The 17,139-nt window shown below is 39.1% G+C and overlaps 1 protein-coding gene across 18 annotated transcripts in view; it reads right to left on the bottom strand.

Moving 5' to 3' along the window:
• Positions 1–17,139, bottom strand: part of DLGAP1 (DLG associated protein 1) — an 861,456-nt gene that overhangs the window by 250,658 nt on the left and 593,659 nt on the right. The window lies entirely within an intron of this gene.

The raw sequence follows: 17,139 nt of genomic DNA, 5'->3' as shown, positions 1-17,139 counted from the left end.
AGTTTTTAAGCAAGTCAAACTGAGTTGAGCACTAAATTTTAGTGCCTCCAAATTACCTACTGTGTTTGTAGTTAGTTCTTATGGAGCATCTCCCTGGTGGTAACCCACTTCCTTGGGAGTTGAGTGTGTGTGAAGTGCATGGATGCCACTGAGAAATAGTAACCACAGGAGAAACACAGGGGAGCGAGGTCTGCAACCCTCAAAGGAAGGAAGGAATCCATGGGCCCAGCGGGGCTGCTGGAAGAGGTTACTGAGGTGATGGCTGACATCAAAGCAGACAGTGTAGTTGGGAAGATGCCCTTGTGATACTACACCAAGGAATAGTAACTAAGATAGTACGCTTTGGTATGATGTGGCAAGAGGGGAGGAAAAGGAATTTTATTCATTGTCCACCCTGCATTTTGACTGTAGTGGACATTTGAAGGTTATACCACCCTGCTCCCACTTCTAGTTTTTGTAGTCACATCCCCCTGATTTTGCTCTGGGGAAACTGTCTTCCCTACACTGGAGGTCTTAGTGTCTCAGGAGTAACACAGGAGTTGGGCTCAGCCAATCAGCACATCATACTCCCAGCTCTTCTGCTTGGTTCATTGCTGAGCTAAGCCTGTTCAATCAGCAAGCACCTCTGGACCTTGAATGCTGGAACAAAGATACTTCTCATTCAGTATATCAATAGGTTTGCAATTAACCTTAGGGTTTGCTGGTAGCCATTTATAGTCCCTAATACACAAACATGATCTCATGTAATACAAAAAAAGGACTTTGCTATTACTCTCATTGCAAAGATGAGAACATTGAGACTTAGTGCTATTAAATAATTGACACCAAATTTTACAGCTAGTAAAATCATAGTCAGAATTAAAAATATGGCTTGTACCACTCAAATTTCTATTTCTTTTCTTCAAACCATGGTGTTGGGGACCACTCTGTGTGGTTTCCGAGACTGTAGCCCTGCAAGAGCAGCCCTGAAAGGGACTAGTAAGTCTCCTTGGAAAACCAGGCCAAAACGCAGGTGGCAGGCATGACCTGACTCTAACACCATGGGTTCCAGTGGGAATCAGGCCTGATAAATACACTGTATCCCTTGAAGCTTGTTCTGCTTTGTTTTGTATAGCCCTGTCAGTATAAACTGGATATTTAAGTTCAAGGCATAAGGAGTAAACTCCTTATCTCATGAAACACGTCTTAAAGACCTTCTGGTGTCAGCATGACTAACAGACCCTGACCTATGACAGATCTCGGTGCTCCTTCAATTGTTATCTATAGATAATACCTGTTTTTGTATGACTGTAGCCTTGAAATTGATTGATGAACTATGCATGCATGCTGTGTGCACCTACACATACCATTTCCAATAAAAGCCATTTGGGAGGAGGGCTCCAGGCATTCTCCACTAGAGGGAATTGCCACCCCCTTTCCTGCTGGAACAGCAAGATTGTGCCCGGGACAACTTATTTCTCATTTGTGGTGGACAGGAGGAGCATGCTGCTGGATGGACTTCCTCCCACACCATGGTGCTGTCTATAAGTTTCAAATTTTAGTAACAATAATTTTCCATTAAACATAAAACTCAAAAGTTAGGTTGCTGGGAGATACGTTATGTAACATTCTGAAACTTGTAATGAGTAGTAAGGGTTAGATGCTTGGAAGAACCAAAAGACTTTAAAAAGTAATGTCCACAGAATACCCATCTCCCAGTTACAGTTGGCTACCAGTTTTAGTGATATATAAGGAAGAACACAAACATCCTAAAAGATTACAAGATAAACACAACAGAGGCTTAGGTCTATAACGCATACCTTTTTTTTTTTTACTGACTATATAGGCAATAAGCTAATATAGGGAGCCCTTTCTTAGTTTTTAATGAAGCATTCATTTTTTAACATGTCTTTCTGGCATATTGGAGAGCACCTGTTGGCTTGAAATGGCTAACTGAGGCACTGTACTTTTCCATTATAGTAGTCACTAGCATGGTGTCTGCCTACAGCCATCTCTGGGCTTTGTACCTATAATCCCCCAAATTGAATTGCCTGAGGCAAACTAGAAATCTGTGTCTGGTGTTCAGAAGTACAGATGTGGATAGAATATTTGAGATCTTCCTCCTGGGGTCAATGGAAACCCAGATGTAGGCATATCATTCATAAAACTAAACTTCAGTGTTGGCTAAAATCTTACAGCTCTCTCAGTAGTGAGACCCCACCACTTGTCAAGTGTTTATAAGTATGAATCTTTCCCTTATGGCTTAATGTCTGACAATGTTATTATGAACAAACAGTACAGCTATAGTCTATAAAATATCAGGCCAGTCACCCTCAATATTAATATTTGATTAAAAATTATGAATTTTGAAATAAACCTCAGCAAATATTTTACTTAGTTTTTCTCTATCATTGATTTTGGGATACTAGGTTTCTCAAATGAGGCTATAAATGGCTACTATACATTCAGTGAATGATTAACTTAGCTATCTGTCATCTATAAAAAAAATGAGTATATTTAAGAAGAGATACAATTCAAAATTTCCTGCTTTTCATCATTATCATCTGATTCCTACTCTATCTTGGTGCTGTTTGAGCTTATCCCAAATTACATTCACAATAGCTAAAAGTATACTACATTCAAATGGTCCAAAAGAGAATCTTTTCTTCATGAATCTTGTTTATTCTAATTCAATGAAACCATCATCTTTCAAATTATATGAATCTAGTTCTTGATATCTAAGAAGAACTGAGTAACATTTAAGGTGTACTTATTATGTACACAGGTAATATAAAAGTCCATTTTAATAACCATCATACTAGGAAGTTGCCTCTTGAGGATTTGTACTTTAAGATTATGTTCCAAACCACTTACTTCTTCCAGGCAGCATGATGTGCAGAACTAACGGGAGTCAGTTCTACCTTCTTTTCCAAGAGGAGTGTGATATGCTCTACACCTATTGCTCTCTGGGCCAGCGTTTCTGAATTAGCTCAAACTCCTTTGAAAGGAAGTGTCTCAACAGGAATATTCATTGTAGGGTTTGGGGTAAGGTTTCTTAGACAAAACTTTATTATGGCATTCTCTTCCTTCACTTAGTAGTTAAGCTGGAGTTAAAATATCATTTATCTTATGACTTTTCTAAAATATTTTAAAAGCACATTGTTGTGATGTAGGTGCTGCTTTAGATACTAAGGGTATGGCAATATACAAACAGAAAAAATTCTGCCTCCCTGGGGAATGAGGAAGACAAACATTAATAAAATAAGTAAAAGGAATATTAGATGGTGACATAAGCCATGTGTATGTGAAGGAGCGAGGGTGTGGGATGTGCACAGTTAGAGAGCATGGTCAGTGAGGGCCTCCTTGGAGAGGTGACCTCTGAGTGAAGATCAAATGGTGGGGGGCAGTTAGCCCTAAGATCTGTAGGGAGAGTGCTCAGGGCAGAAAGAAGGGTCATGAGAAGGTCTGCAGGGGAGATGTACTTGCCATGCTCACATGAGAGGCCAGGCAGGTGGAGTGGAGAGGAGAAGGAAGGTGAGCACAGAGGGATGGTGTGTGGGTGTAGGGTCCAGATCACCTGGGCTTTGCAGGCCATTGTAAGGACCGTGCTCTTACTCAGGGCGAGATGGGAATAGATCGGAGGTTTGATGACAGCTGTTACATATTCTAGTTTCAAAGCATCACTTAGATGGCTGATTGAGAATGACTAGAAGGGCAGAAGGGTGGGATTGGAGGGAGAGTTTGGAGGCTCACGCAATAATCCAGACTAGACTAAAGGTGGGGAGTGGTGGTAGCGCTGGGGGTGGAGAGAAGATAGGGCCAATGGTTTACTTAATGATGACTTGAATGTGGGCTTGAGAGAAAGAAAGGAGTCAAAGATGACAACTTCAAGGTTTCTAGCCTGATCAACTGGAAAGACTGAGTTCCCATTAACTGAGGTGAGGGGGTCTTGGGAAGCTCAGACCAGGGGACAAGGATTAGGTATTCAGTTTGGGACGCACTGAGTTTGAAATGCCATTGAGACATCTACGTAGAGAAGTTGGATAGGGACCTGGATATACAAGTCTGGGAGTTCAGGCATTCTTCACTGGAAAAAGAAATGTGGATATCCATGTGGCATTTAGAGCTCTGAGAATGAATGAGGTGACCTAAGAAATGAGTGTTGGTAGAAGAGAGAAATGGCCCAAGAGCTGTGCCTGTTGGGCACTGATTCAACCTCAGGAGATGGGGAGGTAAGAAGAAACCAGCTACCAGTCTGAAAAGGATCAATGAGGTATTGCTGCCCTAGAAACTGAGTGAAGAAAACTGTTCAATAAGGAAGGAATGAAAATTATCACAGTGATTTTTTCCTAGGCTTTAATCCCACTGTAACATTAAATTAGCAACGTTGATTTCTACCACTTAGTCATTAACTGCTTTATACAAAGGCTTCTGTCATTCATTAATTAGCTTTATCTTCCCAGCAAGATGCAAGCTTCTTGAGAGCAAGGCTTTTTTCTTCTTCTTTCTCTCTCTCTAGAGTGATAGCTTCTAAATAGTTTGTGACTACATTTCACAGTGAGAAATACATCTTACTTTGGAAAGCAGTATATGCACACATGCAACTGAAAGAAAGAAAGATGTGCTATGTACTCTATCTTCTTTTCCATTTTCTTCTATTGTATTCTATTTAATTAAAAATAATGTTGTTCATGACCCACTGAATTGATTTCACTGGTCACTAATTGGTTGCAACCATTGGTTTGAAAAGCACTGCTTTTAGAACATCCAGCATAGACTGCTGCCACATTCATTATTAATCAGAGACAATGTTATTCTTCTTCATTTTTCCCAAAGTCCCTTCTGTAAAGCAAATGCTTGATGTATTCTTGCTGAATGAATAGCTTTGAGACCCTAACGTAATACTTCTTCAACTGAGTTACCTTTATTTTACTGATTGTATTTGTGTAGAAGAATATTTCTTAAGAGCTCTCTAACTTCAGTGTGAGGACACATAGAAGTGTCTTTTTGAATGAGCCCCTGTAGCCCAAGTTGGAGAGCACTCTGGCCAGAATTAGAGATGCTGACCAGATGAAGTGGGTCTGCTGGCTGGGTACCAAGTGATGTTGAATGAATTTGCATGTCTTATGTATCAGTCTCAGGATGCAGGGGTTCAAAATATTAAAAAATCTAAAGTAACTCACTGAATAAATTAAGTAATTAAAAAAGGCTTTCATTCACCTTACAAGTGTGTCTTTTTATTCTAATTAATGATGTCAAAATTAGGTGTCAAAATAAAACATCTATCATTGAGGAGTGGGAGAACATTAAATGTCTACAACAAAAGTACATGGACTGGGACAAAAATCACTAGTAATAACACATTTTAGAATTTCAAAATGCTCAACTGTAGAAATAATGTATAATTAAACCGAGGCATTTCATTTAAGAAATCTTTAAAACAAGAGTTGGCACATAGTAAGTCTTTAATAAACATCAGGTAATGTTTAAGTTCTTCTCCATACAGCATACCTACAAAAGTAGCACAGAAGAAAGTGGAATATTTTCCACCATGTAATTCTTACTTCTGTAGGTTTTCACTTATATGGAAGCAGCATTGTGCAATGAATACAGCATAGATTTTGGAGTCAGTTACATCTGGGTCCAAATCTAAATCTATTTCTTACCAGACATGTGATTTTGGCCCAGTTACCTTAATATCTTTTAATATTAATTTCAAACAGCAAATGGGGACAGTAACATGTACTTCAGGGGCCTGCTATAAGGATAAAGATGATATAAAATTATACATATATATGTATACATATGCATGTGTATGGTACAAAAAACTTGTTTTTTGGAATTCAGATGCTATTTTCTTGTAGAAATCATGTCATAAGTGATGACTGAATTTCCATATGGGTCAGCCCCTACAGCTCTGTTATATTTAATTTATAACAGAGCTGAATTGTGATGAATTGCAAGATAGTTCCTAGGCCTTTTCACCCTGGGGGTGGGAGGGGTTTGAGGCAAGGAGGGTTAGTGCACTTGAGGGACTCTTCATAGGTCTGTGTGTAAGAGGAGGTGTGCCAGTAAAGGCTCTCAGAGCAGAAAAGAAAAAACAGAGATTTGTTTTAAGGACTGGCTCACATGACTGGGGACAGGTGGTGGTGAGTGTAGAATCTGGGACATGCTGATAGGCCAAAAACTCAGGAAGGGGCTGAAGTTCAAGACATTCTTGTAGCAAAATTTCTTTTGTTCAGGAAGCCTAAGCTTTGTTCCTAGCACTTTCAGCTGATTGGATGAGGCCCACCTATATTATGTAGGGTAATCTCCTTTAGATTAGAGGAGATTAGATTTAGAGTCAACTGACTATAGGTATTGATCATATGTACAAAATTGATTATATGTACTATAGGTATTGATCACTGTACAAAAGAACATATGTTCTTTCACAGTGACACCTATGTCAGTGTTTAATTAAATAACTGGGTCCTGTAGCCTAGCCAGGTGGCCACATAGAACTAACCATCACAGATGGAAACTTGAAGGCAGCTCTTGGGGTAGTGGGCGTGAGACTCCGGGGACAGGCAGGGGCGCTGCAGAGCTCACTGGTATGCAGGTCCTCTTCAGTTGCGAGCTGTATGTGTTTCATTTATTCTTCTAAGGATTTAGATTGGGTCACAGACCTAAGTATAAATGCCAGCTCTCTAACCAGCTGTTCGGGAGGCTCACAAAGTCCATCCAAGCAGAGTGAGCCTGGCTTTGCACCCAGTGCCTTAACAGAGTGTCATGGCGCATCAATTCAATTGTCATGTTTTTAAGAGCAAGAAAGTAAATTGTGAAACTTTTGCTTCTTGTTGACAAATGAACCAAAAAATCTACAGTCATGTGAAATATAACACCACGTGAAATAAATAGAAGTTTCAGAGACTGATCATTACAGCCCAAAAGTCCAATACTTCCATAATGACCTGCTTTAATAGAAGAAATATAGAGCTAAGCTGAAAAAAAAAGATTTATTCCAACAACTGGCACACACTACTAATGTAACACATCACATTATTTTAAAACCAGTTGTTTACAAATCTGTCTCACCCACCAATCCATAAGCCACTTGAGAGAAGAGGTGATGTCATTCATCTGGCTGAGACTATGTCTTATTCATGTCTATATTCCCAGTTCCAAGGAGAATATAAAATCAAATAAATAAAATAAAATAAAACTGCTCACTAAATCTATTATCACACTCACTGAGTTATACCTGATTTGTTCATCAATTCAGAAGTAAGCATGGGAACCTTTAGTCCTGGATTTCCTTTCACCAGTGGCAGGGAAGAGACGTGGTATCTGATGTGGGCAAGTAGGCGGACCTCAGCAGAATAGGGCAGGAGGGCCCCTGAGTGTGAAGGGGCTGGTGGGGGGCTCAGTGTCATGGTGGTGGGTTTGGATGGTGGATACACAGCCAGCATCCAGAGCACAGTCTTTGGTGGCCTCCAGAGAGCTGCAGTTGGATGTCTCTGTGGAGATTTTTAGGGAACCACAACCACATCCCACAGCAGGGTCAATGGAACTTCACCAGGTCCAGAGAGCCTCATCACCAGACTGTGGCAGGGCCAGTCAGGCAGAATCCTAAGACTGTCACCCCACTCAGTGGATTCCAGCCACATTTCATGGGTCAGTCATTGTAGAACTGCTCTGTGGAAGAGGGATCCAAGGGGGAAGAAATTGGGATATGCTCTGTATTGTACTGCCCATTTAGAGAGCTGCCATCCACACGAGCACCTAAGATTTCAGATGTCTGAGTACATCACTGAGTTTATCAAATTCAATTCCTTTTCTTCACATGAAAACTCCTCACATCAAGCTTTGGTAAATGTCAACCCCTCATCTACAAATGAAGAAATAGACACTCAGAATGTAAACTACAGTTTGTATGGCTAATAGGGGGTGGAATTTGACTAGAAATCAGATCTCATCTCTCTTGAGCCAGTGTGCTTTCAGCTTTATCACATTGTAACTGTCTGTCCACCGAACTCAACAAAATAAAAACATGATCACTCTATATGAATACTTTTCAAACTTTGCAAAACTGTTTTGATCTCCCTGAATGGAGATATTAAACACAAAAATAAAGGGTGGCTTCTATGTAGAAAGGAAGAACCATGACAGAAATGCAATCTTTGGGGACTCACACTTTGTGTCAAGCCTATGCCTTTCCTTGTTTCACTCAGGAAATCTGTACAATGAAGCAAAGTAGCAGAGACATGAAAGTAGCGCTGGCCTGTAAAATTAGGTCTGTGTCACATGCCTTGCATTTTATATCATGAACCTACTATGCCAACTTTCTCAGTAAAAACTGTAATGAGGTAAGAATGTCTCACTCAGGATAATAACCGATTACATTTGGATGTAAAAGAACCTTTGCTCACTCCATTATTTCTTCTATCACCAAAAAATTGGCTGGAATTCTTTAGTGTTCTCTCTCTCACACACACACATGAACACATACGTGTACTTCATATTCATTTATGGTGTTTGCCTTATTACATTGTGAACTACCCACCAACACTAACTATGCAGATGCATTTCATTTGAGAAAGACTTGTTCTGGTCTTTTTTTCCTTTCTTTATCCTTTTGGTGATGAGTCAAGCTGACCTGATTTGGGTTCTTCAAATATTCATGCTTCCTTGTAATGATGCTGGCTTCTATAGTTCACACACGCTTGCTGCAGCTGGGCAAGTGGGCACTTACTTTGCACTCAAGTTTGCAATTGTTTGTGCAGAGTGAAAAATTCTGAGTTAATACAAAAGCATTAAATTAAGTGTCCCTCATAATATCCTATTTGACAAAAAGGAATTGTTTTCTTTTTCCCCAAGACAGATTTGGACAACATCCAGAACAAAGCAAAATAAACTGTTTTGTTTCAGAATGTCCAGAGGGAACTTTTTTTAGGGAAACATAATTCTTAAATCAGAAAAAATGTAAGTTGCTCCCAAAGCAATCAGGTATCCCCAGTAACACTGGAAGTCTAGAACAGGGAGCATGTGTTCTAGGGGTTGTGAGACATGGTAGGGTAGGAGGATGCTAAGGCAGGGATATCTCAGTGCCCTTCCAACCACTGAGGTAGAGGGGGGAGACTTTCCTCCTTGTATACCCATCAATGTGGCAACTTGAATTTCTTCTCCTCTCCCATCCAAGGTGATGCTGAATATAAATTTTGACCTGATTTCAATGGTAATAAATACATGGGCATAGAGGCAAAAGAAACTTATGAGTGATTTCCCTGTTTAGGTGTTTTTCAGGGATGGCTTTCTGAACAAAAAACACTTAAGTAACAATCCCTCCCATTGAAAGTATAATTTTCTTGAATTTAATATGAAAGGAGAAATACATTTATTTGCTTTGTTTTAGTTTACAAAACATCTTTCCTTTTGTTCTTATGTTATGCAGAAATCAAAAGGAGATATGAAAACCATGTCTTGGAGATTTCTAATCAAGATGGCAGTGTAGGCAGACACACTCGCCTCCTCCCAAAACCACATCAAAATACAATTAAAGTATAGAACAACCATCACTCATAACCATCAGAAGTCAAGTTGAAAGGAAGTCTGGCAACTACAGAATTAAAGAAACCACATCTGTCCAGACTGGTAGGAGGAAGCAGACAGGCAACAGGCTGGTCCCACATTGTGTGGTGGATCAAAGTTCGGGAGGGATATCATATCTTGGGAGTGAGGAGTCCCAGACCCACACCAGGCACCCCAGCCCAGGGTTCCAGTGCCAGGAAGATAAGTCCCTACAACTGCTGGCTGCAAAAACCAGTGGGAATTGAGCCAGTGGATGAAACTGCTGGAGCCTCAAGCAGTTCCTCTTAAAGAACCCATGCACAGACTCACCTACTCAGATTCACTCCCTCTGAGTTCCAGCACTGGGGCAATAACTTGAAAGGCACCAGTGGTACACAGCAGGAAACTGAAGTGTCTGGCATCAAGGTGAGCAGAGGGCATAGTCCCATTTCTGAACTCTCCCCGCACAGAGCCAGCAAGCTGGTGCCATATCTGAGACTCCATCAACCTGGCTAACAGTATTTGCCCTTCACTGGAGATTCCCTGAGGCTCTTCCCCAACCAACTTATGGGCCCACCCAAGCTGCTTTTCCATATGAATGGCTGGTCTTGGCTCCAGCTTCACAACTTCCTAAATCCTCTCAAACAAGCAACATCTGTCCTCAGTGAGCATCAGCCAGCCTAAATTCATAGCTTGGCTTTGCCTGGGAATCTTTAAGCCCAGCACAAGTAGCAGCCATCTCAGATTGCTTTACAACTCAGGCAGGATGGCCCCAGGACAAAACACAGGTGGGGGTTGACTTTGCCCTGCACCAACTGGGAAACCCCAGAGCCTGCACACCCATGGGGCAGCTAGAGGCCATTTCAGAGCACCACCATCCTGCCTTTGCACAGCTGACCCTCCATGGAGGGCAGAGGGTGGTGGTCAGTGGTCACGGCAAGTCCTTGCAGCTGACTGGCCATGGTAAATCCCTCGCATTGAACTGTCAACAGCAATGAAATCTCAACTACAAGAGGAGGATGTACTCAGCCTGCACAAAGGGCCCATCTCAAATACCCAGCTTGAGTGATAGGGGAGGCTGTGTCATGGGGCCCTACAGGACACCTACTACAATAGGCCACACTACCAAGACATGGAGTCAAAGCAGCTCTACCTAATGCATAGAAACAAACACAGGGAGGCTGCCAAGTTAAGCAGACAAAGACACATGGCCCAAATGAAAGAACAGTTCAAAACTGCAGAAAAAGAGCTAAATGAAATGAAGATAAACAATCCATCAGATGCAAGGTTCAAGACACTGGTTACAAGGATGCTCAAGGAACTTAGTGAGGACCTCAGCTGCATAGAAAATACCAGTCAGAAACAAAGGATACACTAATTGAAATAAAGAACAGTTTATAGAGAAACAACAGTAGAGTGAATGAGCCGAGAATCAAATCAGTGATTTGGAACACAAGAAAGCAAAAACAACTAATCAGAACATCAAGAAAAAAGATATATATATATATAAAATGAGAATAGTATAAACAGTATCTGGGACAACTTCAAGAGGTCCAACATTCACAGCATAGGGGTGCCAGAAGGAAAAGAAAAAAAGCAAGAAATTGGAAATCTCTTTGAAAAAATAATGAAAGAAAACTTCCCTAATTTGGTGAAGGAAACAGACATGCAAATCCAGGAAGCACACAGAGTCTGGGACAAGATGGCCCACTCCAAGACACATTGTGATTAAAATGCCAAAGGTTAAAGACAAAGATAATCTTAAAAGTTGCAAGAAAAAAACAGTTAGTTAGCTACAAGGGAGTACCCAAAAGACTGACAGCTGATTTCTCAAAAGAAACTTTGCAGGCTAGAAGGGACTGGCAAGAAATATTCAAAATCATGAAGTGGGGACCTACGGTCAAGATTGCTTTACCCAGCAAAGCTACCATTTAGAATAGAAGGGCAGATAAAGTACTTCTCATACAAGAAAAAAACTAAAGGAGTTCATCATCACCAAATTATTATATGAAATTTTAAATGGACTTATTTGAGAAGATCAAAACTATGAAAAAATGGTAATAAAGACATATCTATCAACAATTGAATCTAAAAATCAAACTAAGCAAACAAGAAGAGCTGATACATATAATTGTGGATACTGAGAGTGTTTTGATGGTTGCGGGATGGGAGGAGGGTGTGGGGGGATGGGTGAAGAGGTGAGGGGATTAAGAAGTATAAATTGGTAGTCACAGAATAGCCATGGGGATGTAAAGTACAGTACAGGAAATGGAGTTGCCAAAGAACTTATACACGTGATTCATGAACATGAACAATGGTGGGACAATTGCCTGAGGGAGTAGGGGGTGCTGGGTGGTTGGGGCAAAGGGGGAAAATCAGGACAACTGTAATAGCATAGTCAGTAAAATATAATTAAAAAATTGTGTCTGGGAGGCATTTGGGTTCATGGAATGTTTAAATAGAAGTTTCTAGCACATGTAATCAATGTAAGTAGAGGAAAACTCAGGCATCTGACTTTATTACCTTTGGAGAATTATCATAGGCTAGTTTAGGAGGATTCAGTTCAGGTACAATCTTATGTAAGTTACTTGAATGTATGTATTTACAAAAGATAGAGTACCTCAATGTAAAAATTCTGTTATTACATTCATTTAATTAACAATAAAAATTCACTTTATTTGTCAAGAGGTTGGCAATATAAAGAAAACATTGAAAGACTAAATATATAAAAATAATATCAGTAATTTATTCAACTGATAAATTGGTATAAAGATTTATTTACTAGGTGATTCATTACAGGATTCTTTGTAAAAGATAAAACATGGTACTGAAAACGCCCTTCAATGTGTAGTGTTAATATGCTAGTTCCTCCATATGTGATGCTAAAATGTTGTAGAATGTGGTCTTTATGAAGGCAGGGATTTTGTTCTATTCACTTCTGAATTTTCAGTGCCTGGAATTGTGCCCGACACATGGAAGATGAGCAGGAAACATTTGGTGACTGAATGAATACTCCGATATAGTGAAGCACTTCATAGCTATTAAAAAGAGGGGGGTAGATCTCCATGTTCTGGCACTGAAAGACCAATATGTACTGAAGTAAAAGGGCCAAGTGCTGAGTTGTATTTATGTTATGATACCAGCTTTTTGAAAAAGAAGAAAATGTGCTTATATATCTATATGTGTATACACACACACACATATAGCATATATTTCTGTTTGTGAGGATATGCAGAAACTGTCAGAAAGAGAATGTTGAAACGAGAAAGTGGTAGTGACCTCTAGAAAACAGGAATGCAGGGACTGGGCAGCAGGGGCTTTTCCTTCTGACTCTATACCATTGGGCACTGTTTGCATTTTTTTTCAGAATTAACATATATACATGTTATTAAAAATGATTTCTGTGGAGAAACTCAAACCCATTTTTATTAAAAAAAGATGAACTCTGTGGAGAGACTGAAAACCTGTAGCGAGTATAGGTCTTTTAGAATTCGTGTTATCTTCACATGGTCTCAACTTACAGAGCCTCCTCTGTCACGGGCAAAGAAAACCCAAGGAAGAAGTTATAGATGGAAATCAGTCAGTGTTGGGTAGGAGAATTAGACAGTAGAACCTTTATTACTAAAGTATATATTTTGTTTTTCTACTTTTTCAGCTTGGGCTAGAATTTTATATTCAAAATTAAGAAATGTGCATGTAACTGAAATGCAAAAACCCATATGTTCTTCTGTGTCAGTCGGCACCACTTACTTTCAATGAGATAAAACAGCTTATTTAAACTTTGAATTTTCCCATTGGGTTTAGACGATTCAGCTGTTTATCCAGCAGCACTCTGCTTAAAAATAGATGGGATGACATTTGTGGGTGCTTTTAAAAAAATATCCTTTGGAGAAAGAAACAGAATTCTAATGCCACATTTACCATTTATATTATGTAAGGAAGGCAAGTTTTATGTTATGAGGACTTCATATGAATTATTCTCGTTTCTAATATATAACTTACAGCTATTTGGAACCAATCCCAATCATTGAATTTTATACACACACACACACACACACACACACACACATACACACACATCAGCTGAGCTTTACTTTTTGGTCACTGTGATTAATTTAATGGTTGGAAAGAGTTTTTCATAATTGCACAGGAAGATTTTTTCCTTCTTTCACCTTCTAATTATGTACTTTCCCCCATCGTTCTTTTGTCAACTATTTATTGAAGGCCTGCTACGTTGCAGGTATTGTGGCTACACAATAAAATACAAACATAATTTTGAGTATATTTTACCTGACTTTATAGACTTATTTAGTAATATTTATGCCAATCTGCCAAAAATAAGTGATTAATATTAGCCTTAAATCTACTGTCATATGATTCCACAGAGTCTAGGATAAGAATTAAAATAGGTTGAGTTGAAAATATACTGTCACCCAAAATTTCAAACTGAGTACATACACAGGAGACCTGTAGTCAACTAGAGTATGAAATATTAAAATCAGTGTTCCAAGCTTGGTAGCATGGCTGATGGCAAAGGATTACGACACCAGGAGGAAATGAAACCAAATGCATCACTTTCCCACCACTGAAAAATACACCTATCTCATAATTTTACTGATTTTATTTATGAAAAAAAAAACATGTTTTAGCAGGAAATTGCATTTATTGGCTAATATGAAAGAGGAAATCAAGTCTGTGTAAGGGCACAAGTGTATGTCAGCACTATGCAACACTTTTATCCTCAGTTCTTTTAGAAGTTTTCTCTGAGTGCTCACAAAAGGTAATGGGATTAGACTCTGTTCCTTCCTTCTTCAGGCACTCTCCTGACTCTGAATGCTGTTACACAGATGGCAGGTGAATGGTATTTGCCCACTGAGAAAGAACTGTACTCTTCATCACTCCCATTATGTGACTTGAATACCTGGCTGGCTTGGTTTTGGGCTTGCACCTGCTCCTGCTCTGAGGTGGCCTGCTGACCTGAAGCTGTCACAATGAGTGGTCAGGTTAAGATGGAGAAAGAATTCTTAATCACCTGTTCTTCCTTCTCCCCTTGGAATCTGCCTCTCAGAGATAGCCTAAGTGGCCCTCCCACTGGACACAATGCTTTATCACAACTGTATTTTCCTCTTCCTCGATTGTGTAAATGCTTTTAATGGTCTGGATCCAAGAGCAGGGAGTTTGTTTTCTTTTGACTAGCATGGCATAGTTTTGAGCACCCTTTGGCATTCTGTAAAAGTGATAAATACTAATAATGAACAAAGGAGCGAGCTCTCAAGGTCCTGGGGTTGGCTATAGGAGAACTCACAATGAGAGAAAAAATTAATCAAATCCTAACACAAAGGCAAGATTTAGCCTCTCATTAGGTCCAACTGTTCCATGTGACAAAGTGTGTTAGTAAAATGGCACAGGGATTGCGGGGGAGCTGCACATATGGTCTAGGCCTTCAAAATGTGTTTTCCATCTTCTTTCCAGCTGTGGTATCATGATGTAACAGGATTGGAAATCCAAACATATGTTATATTCTTTCTTCCTTTCCTTTTATGTTTAAGCCGTCACTGTAATGAATTAGGTTTCCTCCTCGATAACAGAGTGCTTATTTCCTTTTATAAAAATGAAGCATTTAGACATAAGGTGCTACTTACATATATTCCCTTTTATGACTCCTTTCAGCTGTGTTTGCATGTGATTTTCAACTCAGGTGTAAACACATTAATTTTGTCAACAACTGACATCATTAATCTCCCACTTAATACAAATGTATCACTTTTATAAATAAAATTTTTAAAACACTGAAAATTTAAAAATGTAGACAAAATTTATAATTGAGAAAGCAAAATAGCTCAGATTATCAAAGTCACATGCACTGGTGACTGCACTAAACATTTTTATTTCTCTCCAAATTCTGTGGTAGTTTGGAAAAAAGACCAATTCTTTAAACCCGTAGTACATTATTAACTGATGACATCTAATTTCTTAGTGATTTAGAAATACGTAGTTTGGGATGGATCCATGGAGTTAAAACCATGGGCAGGGGAGGGAGGGAGGCAAAAGGGAGAGAGAGAACAAGCGAGAAAGGCAGAAACTGTGTTAGAATAATAGTTAACCCTCTGTGGTAAGAAAGCTTGAGTGATTGGATAAAAAAGCCCAGTCTTCCTGGTGTTTTAGCCCAACAAACTTATTCTCCTGCCACAAGCACAGGACTTAAATACAGAGTAATATAAGCTAGTAAAATACAACTAATCTACTTGAGAAAAGGGAATACTTAAATGGTAGTTGTTCCTTTTTAATAATTCATCAATTTTAACCACACCCATCAGAGTCTTTCACTTGTTAAGAAATATTCCATTGTGTGGTTTATAAACAGTGTGACCAGAAGTTCTCAGAAACTGTAGAGCACAGCAACTGGGCACGCTCGGTATTTGCATGGCCTGCAATGCCTGGTGCTGTGCCTTGGCCACAAAGGAAGTGTTCAAATTTCACGTTTGCTATATGAGGGAAGTGCAAGGTTGTACTTAACCCCTCCCCTCCCCCAACCCCTGCCCACCAATTACCCTATTTAGTAATGGGCAGGAACTTATTGTGAGTAATGAGTATACTCTTAGAGCCAGGTTGTTAACTACGTAATTCTACATTTTCTAAATACTTCAAATGGAAGTGGAAGGAATATAAAGTAGTTTCCAACTTGTTCCTGAGACTTGGATATTCCAAGTAGTCCTTTGAATTGCTTGCTTGTTGTGGGTAGATGCTGTAGACATTTAATCACTTGATAATTTATTAGTGATGTGGCTAATTCACATCAGATAATTTTTTTAAATGTGCATGTGAAGTGTTTTCTGCTGCTCTTATTTATTATTGTAATAAAATTATGATAGTAGCATTCATTTATAAATATTACATTGAGCATGACAAATGTATATTTTTTAAGAAAAAAAAGTATGAATCTTAGACAATTTTTCCTCAAATGTACAATACAGTAGGTAAAAACCAGCCTGGAGTCTTATTATACTTGAACATAAATCAGTGTGCATTTAACATAGCATTTTATTATTCTCCTTTTGTAGTTTGCCTTGGTTAAAAAAATGTGTTTTATAAAAGAAATGCCAAGTTAGATTTGGAAGTATAGAAAAGTTGTTTTTAAATTCTAATTCAGATATTGAGTTGAAATTTGAACTAAACAATAAATGATAAAGAAATTAATCCATGTTCCATGCATGAAGCAGTTCTTCCTTTTATAACTTCTTGTTTTTGAAAGATTAGGATGGGAAGACTAATTTTCTTTAGATATTGACCTAGGATTCATGAACTTTATTATTTTCTTTATTTCATGATAACTCTGCCCACAAAATATGATCAATGAATCAATTCATCCATTCACTTCTATTGACTACTTCTGATATGTTGAACACTGTAGGGGCAGAAAACACAAGTGTTAATAGATTCATATTTGCCCTCAGGGATCTTTGTGTCTGTTGGAAGGAGAGGTGAGGTTAGAGAAGGGGAGGGAGTAACAAATACTCAACTGTGTTTACAATCAACTATGGAAATTGCTAGAAAACACATACTAGACAGTGCAATTAGCATGGAAGTTGGCCCAAGGAGGTCATACTTGAC

The sequence above is a fragment of the Phyllostomus hastatus genome, unplaced genomic scaffold (genome assembly GCF_019186645.2).
Source record: "Phyllostomus hastatus isolate PE091 unplaced genomic scaffold, TTU_PhHast_1.1 phas_contig_80, whole genome shotgun sequence".
NCBI lineage: Eukaryota > Metazoa > Chordata > Mammalia > Chiroptera > Phyllostomidae > Phyllostomus > Phyllostomus hastatus.
This window is presented reverse-complemented; position numbering and strand designations above follow the sequence as displayed.